This window comes from Malus sylvestris, chromosome 3, assembly GCF_916048215.2.
Source record: "Malus sylvestris chromosome 3, drMalSylv7.2, whole genome shotgun sequence".
NCBI lineage: Eukaryota > Viridiplantae > Streptophyta > Magnoliopsida > Rosales > Rosaceae > Malus > Malus sylvestris.
In genome coordinates this window covers 31,130,333-31,140,871 of record NC_062262.1, presented here as the reverse complement: position 1 = coordinate 31,140,871, position 10,539 = coordinate 31,130,333, and the positions used below count along the sequence as shown (strand labels likewise).

Here is a 10,539-nt window from a genome sequence, read left to right as displayed (position 1 = left end):
CAGAGGCCACATAAAGCACATGTACATTTGCATTCCCTCTCTTAGACAGACGATCAAACAGTTGCAGTGCATAAAAATTCTTCTTCACAAATTTTCCCACAAGGTACCAATTACCCCATCCACATGTATCAGTTAAGAAGTCTTCATACATTATCACAATAACACCAGTATAATATGCCAGAATAACATGCAAAACCCAATACCATTTGTCCTTCCGATTTGTAAAATTGGAAAGCAAGGATGTCAATACCTCGTGTCGACGTTTCATGGTGTTTGTATGCGTTAAGGGCAACATAAAGAGACATATAGTTTGTGGGATGAAGCTCCAGTAAGCTCCACACTCCTCAAGGCTGATGGAGTCACTGACGTTTTGGTCTGCAAGTAGAAAATGGACTGCAATTTTGGTGGTTTCTGTGTTCCTAAGAGGAGACACAAAACCCTGCACACTGGTGTGAATTGTCGATGCCAACATATCGTTCAAATGTGCCTTGACAGGATGAATTGCCATTGCTCGCCACAATGGTGAAAAAGAGAGCAACGGTGGAACATAATGGACTTGGGTGATCGAGTGTGGTTTGCAGGCACGAACTGCCCCAGGGGTTGAACCATCCATTGTAGCTGCATGAATATCCCCAGTTTTGGGTAACTGAAACAAAGCTTCATCACTGTTTTCAATTTTGGAGGGGCCAAAATCTCGACAGAAAGCTCTTGTAAATTCCTCCCAACGCAATGCAGAGTAAATGCAATTGCGCCAACACCACAGCTGCAAAGCTTCGTTGTCTAGATGAGCTGAGGCAATTGCGATCTTCTGGGACGCGGGAGTGCTGAAGTGGGTAAAAAATTGCTCCGCTCTGGAGATCCAGGAGAATGGATCATCGTTGATAGAGAATCGAGGAAATGCGATTCGTTGCGGACACTGAATTCGCTGTGGGCTGCCGTCCCCGTCATGGATCCCAAAACCCTTCACAGTTGTTGGAGCTTCCTGGTTGCGCGAAAATGGTGTGCTATTGTTGGTGTGAGCTGCCATTGAAGCGTTCGAGTTCAACTGTGGTTTGACGGACGGAACTGCGATTTCTCGCAACAATGGTGATGACGAAAACAACGGCGGAACGGAATGGACTTTGATTGGAGATGGAAGTCTCGACGGATTATCGTCTCCTTGAAGTCCGGGATGACCGAGATCGATTGATTGCGTGTGATCGGAAATCGTCGGGACTGGATCAGAAACTCCCGCAGCTCTGAGAGCCGAGTCGCGGCGGAGTAAAGCCCAATCACGGCTGAAATTCGTCGTGAGATTTGAAAATGCAGAATCCAAAGCTTCGCGGATTGCATCACGGAGCGTAGCACGCATCGAAGCTTCAAATGAGTCGATTGCAGCGGAGAGACGTGCATCCATGGTAGGAAGACGGGTCGGGTGGGCGTCCATAGGAGGGAAACCAGGATTCGAGAAGGATGATACCATTGATACGATCCAAATCTCTAGGCCCTTAATCAACCTGCAAGTAACACAGAGAAGAGAGATGGAGAGGGAAGGAAGAGAGAGAGCAGAGCTCTTGAATATTTTTTTGTTTATATTTCTGTTTGTGTAAATTCTGATCTGATAACATTTGAGGGAGCTGAGCTCCTTTTATACAGCCTCTACACTTTTAAATGCCAGCTGGCATATTAACAATTCCTCACAGTAATAAAGCATAAAACCTCAGTAATAATTTGGGTCATAACACAATGGTGACCTTAGAGATGCTAAGTTGCCTTGGAACCAGCTTTGTTTTGGACCGACATACGAAAAGCTCAAGCTCGCCGTCTTCTCCAAGACGTGGCCTGTTGGCCCGGCTCTAGGCGGCATGGAGCGCCATGCTTCAACTTTGTACCATGAGCTTGCTGCCCGGGGCCACGAGATTCATGTCTTCACCGTGCCTTCTGACAGGAGGGCACGGTAGGACATACATGAAGGTAACCTTCATGTGTATTTTGCATCCAATAATCATGGCTCTGTTAACATCTCTTTAGCATTTAAAATTTTCAATAAAGCCAATGCGAATATGGGCGTTTGATTATGTGCACACCGAGAGCGTTTCGCTGCCGTACTGGCGTGCAAAAATGGCTGTCACTTGGCATGGGATATGGTACGAAATTATGCGCTCCAAGTTGCTGCAAGAGCTTCTTTTGATTCCGAAAGGGGGGCAGCTGGCAGAGCCGACAGCAGAGCTTCACGAAGCAATGCTGAGGCTCGTAGAGGAAATTCGATTCTTTAGAAGCTACACCCAGCACATATGCATAAGCAGTAGTGCCGGTGAGGTTCTAATGAACATCTATCAACTCCCCCAGAGAAATGTACATGTCATACTCAACGGGGTTGACGAAACAAAATTTACCCAGTACCAAGAAGCGGGTGCAAGGTTCCGCGAAAAACATGCAGTGCCTTCCAATGCGAGCATTGTGATGGGAGTTGCAGGGCGGTTGGTGAGGGACAAAGGGCATCCGCTTCTCTATGAGGCCTTTTCTTCGATTGTGAGGCGCCACCCCAGTGTTTTTTTACTTGTAGCAGGGGCAGGTCCTTGGAGAAGAAGGTACGCAGAATTAGGCCCAAATGTAAAGATTTTAGGAGCATTGGAGCCTTTTGAGCTGTCTCAATTTTACAATGCGCTCGATGTGTTTGTGAATCCAACATTGAGACCTCAAGGGCTTGATCTTACATTGATCGAAGCAATGCATACTGGGAAACCAGTTTGAACATTGAATTATCCAAGCATTGTTGGGACTGTGGTTGCAGATGAAGAATTCGGATACACATTTTCGCCCAATGTCAAGTCTTTCGTAGAGGCATTGGAGTTGGCGATTAGAGACGGATCTAGTGTGCTGAAGAGGAAAGGCCTGGCTTGCAAGAAATATGTGGTTTCAATGTTCGCTGCAACGAAAATGGCATCAGCATACGAACGCTTTTGAACCAAGTCCGAGGAAGCTTGCCAGTGAAACCATAGTCACCAAACACAACATCAGCTACCCCTTGGCCTTCTGTTTCTGGAAGCCAAGCTGCAACAAGAGCATTGATCATTAAAACATAGGGTTGGATCTCAACAGGATGGTCAGAGATGATGTAACAACACATTTCACAGCCCTCCAAACATTTGTGGTGGTGCTCGGGTGAGGACCAGCTATTGTCGAATCTAAGCTGTCACCATAGTTCTCTGCATACCGGTGTTCTCCTACCACAAAAATGGCATGCGAAAATTCATTAGATTTCACGAGGTCAGAGTCAGGATTTTCGTTGTAGACCACTTCGGTTGTAGGATCCACTGTGTTCTTTATGGCACTAATAATTGTGGTACCTGTTGAAGAAGAATAAGTATGGCTACTTCCTATATTACCAATTGGTTTTACGGTGGAACCTCAATTTCATCATCATATAGCGCTTGGTAGATATTTTGGTCCTGACAGATCTTATAGGAAACATGTCTTAGGAGGACATTATGTTTCAAACAACAGAAAGAGAAGGCTCTCAATTTACCTTCTGTGAGATCATTGTCGCTTGCTCCCTGCCGCTCGATGGTCCACCCGCCACACTGATATCCAAGTTTATCTGCATGACTGCCGACTTCTGTGAGATCACTGGCTTGTCAACGGATACTCCATTCTTTAGCAGCACTAGCAATCTCCTCACAGCTTCCTGAATCAAATTTTCTAAGTTCCTGTGAACGTAGTAACACAAAAAAATCATGTTGAATTATAACAATACAACATTCCCTAGCTGATAAATAGAATTTATTAAGGAAATCCTTTATGGAGTTAAAAATCAAACCAAAAGGACAGTTGGAGACTTGGAGTGAGATCAGATAACAGGCAGCCGGTTGTGGCACGGTGAATTCAAATTTTCAAAATAACAATAGTACAAGGGATTGTCATATCTTTGAGTGCTCAAACGATCAAAGAGTTGGCCAACTCGTAACAACACACAACCATGTCATCTGCTACATCATTTGGCGACTAGGATTTGAGACATGTTTTGGAAACTCTAGCGTTATTTCTGGCAAAAAAAAAAATACTCCTAAGTTGGCTAATGATGTTGGGGATCTGGTCCTCCAGGCGCAGGTCTCTTTACGTCACCAAGAAGAAACCTTCAATGAAAAAGCTCATTTTTCGGTACATGAAACCCAAATGTCCGACAAAAGATATTGCTATCAGTTTTATTGGGAAGAGTTGAGAACACGAGAGAAAGACGTCCCTCTGGCTCACTACAAGCATCGAAAGAATGATCATGAATGGAAGCAACAAGCAGCTTGCCCTCAGAAAACTAGGCATGCTGACCAGTGAAAGGCTTAAAATGGTATGACAACGACTGTCAAATTAGCTTTGAGCATAATATATATGGTAGCAACAAGCAGCTTGCCTTCAGAAAACTAGGCATGCTGATCAGTGAAAGGCTTAAAATCGTATGACAACTACTGTCAAAGAAGCTTTGAGCATAATATATATGGTAGCAACAAGCAGCTTGCCCTCAGAAAACTAGGCATGCTGATCATTGAAAGGCTTAAAATCGTATGACAACTACTTTCAAAGTAGCTTTGAGCATATATATATATATATATATATAGATTGAAGCACAGAGAAAGTGGGAGAATCTTTCTTTGAGGTCTTTGATTAAATATAAATTGCTCTCATATCATGCGTAATAGAATACTGCAAGAAATGGCTGTCTTGTCTGATATGAAGTTACATAAACACAATTTGTTAAGTCACTCCAAATCACACAGATCTGTGTCTCTCCTCTCACTGACTCTCATCACTTCGTTTTTTCGTCACAGCTACCCATTCCCTTTATCTCTTAGGTCACCACAAGAATGACCACAGACGAAACACAAAGACATAAAAGCCTTTCGGCTTTTCGCACGTCCAAATAGCAGGAAGCAAATGGATCTCACTGACACTGCATTTTACGGAATATCGTTCGAGGGGCGATGCCCTTTCCCCGGCCTACGTAGTCTATGGTTTTGGATGTTCTAATTAACTGACCCAGCACAAGCGAAGAGAGATACGAACATAAACCCTCGTAGAATAAGTTTTCTGGAATTCACCAGAGTTTGAGAGAAAACCCAAAAGGAAACAGCCACGACTTAAATAGGCTGTGTTATAAAACTTTTGGACAACTCAAAAGGCTTAGGAAAATAACAAAAGTGATATTAATCAGACCACAAACGAAAAGTCCGATTTTTATTACAGAAATTAAAATGCAGTTTTGGTAGCTTAAACGGCATGGGATGACTAAAATTCATCTTATATCATGGCACAAACGTGAGTTTGAACGGCAATGTCATTCCCTCTCCACAAAAGGTATCATAAGCTCAAACCAAAGCTCGGACACCATACCAACGAATTCCCAATGCGTCATTTTATCTTCTGACGGTCTATTTCCTTTTCAATCCACTCAGCCATTGTTCTACATCATTAACTATGGTAAGGCTGCTTTGCATAATGCTTATCTTATTGTACGTAATTCTTAGGTCTTGCTTAATTATGTTAGAGCTTCTACACACATATCCAATGTGTCATGTAAATAAAATTCACACCTATCTTCTATAATCCAATTGCATATTAATATTTTTGTTCCTAGATGAATCTTTTCCTCTGTAATTGTTGTATCTTTTTAATGAAGTTCTCTTTAACAAAAATAAACAAATTAAAAATACAAAGAGCAAACTGTTATAAAATACAAACAAAAATAAAAGTTCTTCAAATAGTTGTGGAACTATTAGAGGCATGGCAAATAAGATATAAAAGGATGACACAAGAAGGCAGAAAAGGTCAAAGAACACATCATTTCGGGAGGTCGGATAATCACGTTTTGTCTAGAAAGATAAAGCTAGTCGTTAAGGTACAACTTGGATATGGCAATCAAGGGACTCGTGCATGAATATTGTCTAAGTACTAGAGCACCGTGCATGAATATTGGATAAGTACTAGAGCACCGTGCATGAATATTGGATAAGTACTAGAGCACCATGCATGAATGATACACCGAAAAATCAATCATTTCTTCTGGTTTAATTTTAGCTTGTAAGTTAATATGATTACATTCATTTTGTTCCATTTTTATTGAGATAGTTAAGGTGCTTATCGATTCATATTTTAAGTTTTTAGTTACCCATTAAATAACTTTCATCAATGCCAATCTCTACTTTGTTTTTTTCATCCTTAAAATGATTTTTACAAGTTTTAGGCAATAATTCACAAGAGGATATATAACCAAATTATTATGAACACACTTTTTTGGCTAGTTGACTTAACCTACATATGCATATAAATTTATTATGCTTACTATAGGTTTGACATTTTCTTCTCATTACAAGTGATATGACTAATTTAAGCTATACTAAGAGGGAGAAAATCGTTTGAACATCATACATAGTGAATTGATAGAAAGACTCTATCCATCAATGCAATCTACTACTTACAATTTCAGGAATCATCTATTATGATAAAAAAAAAAAAAGCCTTAATTCACACCGCACCTTATAATTGGATATGTGAGTGTGCAAAAATGTTTGAATTGACAAAGTGGACGGTATGAATGACATTGATGTGTTGTAGTAAAATTTAAGGACGACATTAATCGATCATCAACTTGAGGATTAAAATAATAATTTTATGTAAAATTTAAAGATTATTTGTGATGAAAATCCAAATATAATTGGGATATATGTCAGCTTGCTCTATTGACAAGGCGGTTGTGTTAATTACTTTCCGATTACTGGTAGTTTAAATTAAGGGAACTTTAACGAAAAGCACCCGGTACTGTTCACTTTAACGAAAAACCATATTTTTACACTAAAAAGTCAATCATGGTACTATTCACTTTACCCTTTATTTTGTCCTTATCATTAAAACTCAAAGTTTTCAAGCCCTTTTCATTAATTTTCCTTTAAATTAAATGAGTCCAAACAGCCTTAATTTATAGGAGTGTTAAGCCACCCACGTCCACCCACTTAAAAGTGAAAATATTATTAACAACTTTGTCCAAGAATGGCCGTAAGGACCTGAACAATAACTAGCATTGGTTTTTCCCATTAAAAACTAAAATAGAAGAAAAGAAAAACAATAAAAATTCAGAAACCCGCCCACCCCCCATTGCCACTGTTATAACTCCGACAAGTCCACACCCACACGCCTCCCTTCCGACGGCGTCGATATCGGCTCCAATCTCTTTAACTCTTCCCTTTTCCCCCTTCTCTCATGACAGTGTACAACCTCGATCCAATTCCGACAATGAAAGAGAATGTGTACAGTGAAGGAAGATGGGAGAACCTGTGGAGGTGGGCAGTTTTGAGGCTATATGCTGCCAAGGTTGGATGGAGGGTAGCCTGGTTGTTAGTGCGTCTGCAGTATTGCTGGTCGTGGTGCAGGTTGGATTTGGAGGTCCGCTGTTTCGATGGTTTGGAATTTGGGATGGTTAATTGATTTTTATCATTTGTTTTGTTACAGATAATGCAAATATATATCCCTTATATTATAAATAAAATGTAAAAGAGTATAGAAATAAAATAAAAGGTTGTATTAGGAATAAGGGTCGGTAGAAGCAGAGAGTTTTTCTTTTTTAGTTTTTTATGGTGTGTGGGGAAATAAATGGGGTGGAAAGATAAGACTGGGGTGGGCATAGCACCCCTCTAATTTATAGATTCCCTATGTTTCAATATTCTAATTTGGAGAAAAAATATATTAAGTGACTAAATTAAAAGTTTGTGCATCTCATGCAAACAAGAAGTGACTCAACTTAATTGGTGTTGATGGATAAGAGTTTTAGGTACGAAATTTAGCAGTAATAAAAGGTTTGAAAGTAGCCAATGACTGTTGCACCACTTTGTTAAAAGGAGTGTTGTGTTGACATTTCATGGACGACAATTGTTGAATCATAGTACACAACAAAATCGAGCGTAAAAAAGCAGTATACAAATCACCCTCCTTGTAGGATTTCCTAATGACACGTCAGTGGTGGTGGCCGTCAGGTCCACCGGGGCTGACTCTCTTGGATTGCCTTAATTGACTTCCGGCAGCAGCAGCTTGTCGTGCAATGCTAGCCTTCAAGACGTGTTTGGAAACCTGCATCAATGTGCGCTCTCTGGTAATCTTGTTTAATAATGGAAGAGGAGGAGAACGAGACTCGGAGTTGGAAATTGTAAGCAACACCAGGAAAAGGCAGAAGGAGAATTTGAGGCTTGCACTAGCAGCCATTGTGGAGGCAATGTGTCTTAAAAATTGCTCAGTGTATAGACATTTGAGATCCTGTGAGCCGGGAAGGATTGCACATATAGATTCTTATATATATAGGCCTCCAATATTGCCTTCACATTTTAATAATATTGCAAGCACTGATAAATGAGTCAAAAACTTATAGTTTAGTGCCTGCATTCCACTACCAAAGAAAGACAAAATCATTCACAAACTGACATTTGTTTTGTTTGCTGGTATCCATTGCACAAGTGAGATTTTGTGCGAAGTGCTAATTGTCTTCAATTATGCCTTTAATAACCTAAAGAAATGTGGAATTGAATGTGGAGGAGTAGTATGCTTTAAGTAATTACTAATTAGTTATACAAATTGATTTCCTAGAAATATGTTATATAACCTACACTTTAAAAAGTAGAAAACTTCATTTTAATCCTTGGCAAAGATGACTTTTTGATTAAAATCATGAGTAAGATCAAAATCTAATTTTAGTCCCTTGATACATTAATAGCCTCATTTATTAATTATATTTTGATTTTTAATTATTTATCTTTTTCTTTCTAATTTTTAATGTATTAATTTTATTTTATTATAATTTTTATTTTCATTTCATTCATCGTAATATATTTTGTTGTAAACATTTAGATAAACTAATTTTTGTTATACAATATATTTCGATGTACTTTATCTTCTTCATTTAGGTATATTAAATTCATTATAATACATTTCGGTGCATACATTTAGGTACATATATTTCGGTACTTACATTTCGATACAAACATTTAGGTACATTAATTCAATATAATACACTTTTGGTACTAACATTTCGGTGCATACATTTCGGTACACACATTTAGATACATTAATTTAATATTAAAACATTTCGGTGCATATATTTAGGTACATACATTTCGGTACTAACATTTAGGTACATTAATTGAGTTTTTCAGATTTGAAGAATGTTAAATAAAATTAATAAATTAAAAAACTATTTTTTGGTCAAAAAATAAATTAAAATTTGTGTATTAATAAATTTAAATATTTAATGGGAGACATTAAATAAAATGCACATTAATTATTTTGAATTAAGGACACATTAGGGACTAAAATCAATATTTAATCTAACACCAGATTTTTTTTAAAATTTTAATCTTCTTGAAAGATTAAAGTTCAAAAACCCCCCTTTAAAAAGTCATTCTTATCTCTGCTTGTGTGTAAATATAATGAAAAAACTTTAGTGTCAGATGACCTTTTTAAAGCCAATAACAATCCATGCATTTTTCAACCATGTCTCAAATTTCTCATTATCCGTTCTCGGTTTTCATTCACTTGAATAAATATAGGGCTTGGTTTTTGATGAATTCTTTAAAATTATTTAACTTTAGGATGAAACCTTTCAACAGACTGAAATTTAAAATTCATTCATCAGTTCATTTAAAGGACGTTAGCAGCACGTATGTATGCCGCGTTTGCCTCCCAGTTTCTAAAGTAGATAAAATATTGCAATGTGTCAACTAGCTAGCCAGCTAGTTATTAGTCATTCACACGAGAAGAAAATATAATACTAATTGGTATTGTTATTCATTCATGAATGCCATGTCTAGTTTTTACCTTTAAGAAGTTGGTGCCGAGTCATTTGAGATTTGGCCTCACGCAGCATGCATGAGTTTTATGGGGAACGCCTCAGAAGATGTCAAACTTTGGAAATATATAAGATAAATTTGGTTCAACTTTTACTCTCATTTTTTATCGTACCCACGTTGAAATATTTGTCGCTTTGGTAGCTAGAGAGGAAAGTTGAAATACTTTTTGGGGGTACGTAATAGCTTTGGGTTAAAATTTGGCTGTTTTCGATCTGTACACATAACTCCAAATCAAGTGTAACTCACTTTTTAACTTTGCTTTTTCTTTCTGCTTGTTAACTTTTTTGTTGTCTTGTCCTGGGTGTGTGCTTCAATCAGATTGAGCTTCAAAGATTTGGAATCCCGGTTAACCTTGCAAAAAGATCTCTCAAAAGCTTCTCCCTTCGGATACTTTGCTATTGTCTAAGGGTAGGGACAACCTTCATTTAAACGTATTTTGTAAATCATATAACATAGTTGTTGATTATTGAATTCTTACTTAAATATGATAAATGTTGATTAACATGCTTAAGCTACCAAAAAAAAAAAACACATTGGCAGACGAAAAAAAATTCGGGTCAAACTGCTTTATGTCACCATATACTTTAGCTGGGAAAGATTGGTCGCATAAAATCCATCACTCAAAGCTTTTCTTGATGAAAACACATTCGTCAGGCGAAACAGGATTTGCTCGACGAAC

General features: G+C 38.3%; 1 pseudogene; it reads left to right on the top strand.

Moving 5' to 3' along the window:
* The first annotated feature begins 1,721 nt into the window (after positions 1–1,721).
* On the top strand, positions 1,722–2,946 carry LOC126617164 (uncharacterized; annotated as a pseudogene).
* Positions 2,947–10,539: the final 7,593 nt, after the last annotated feature.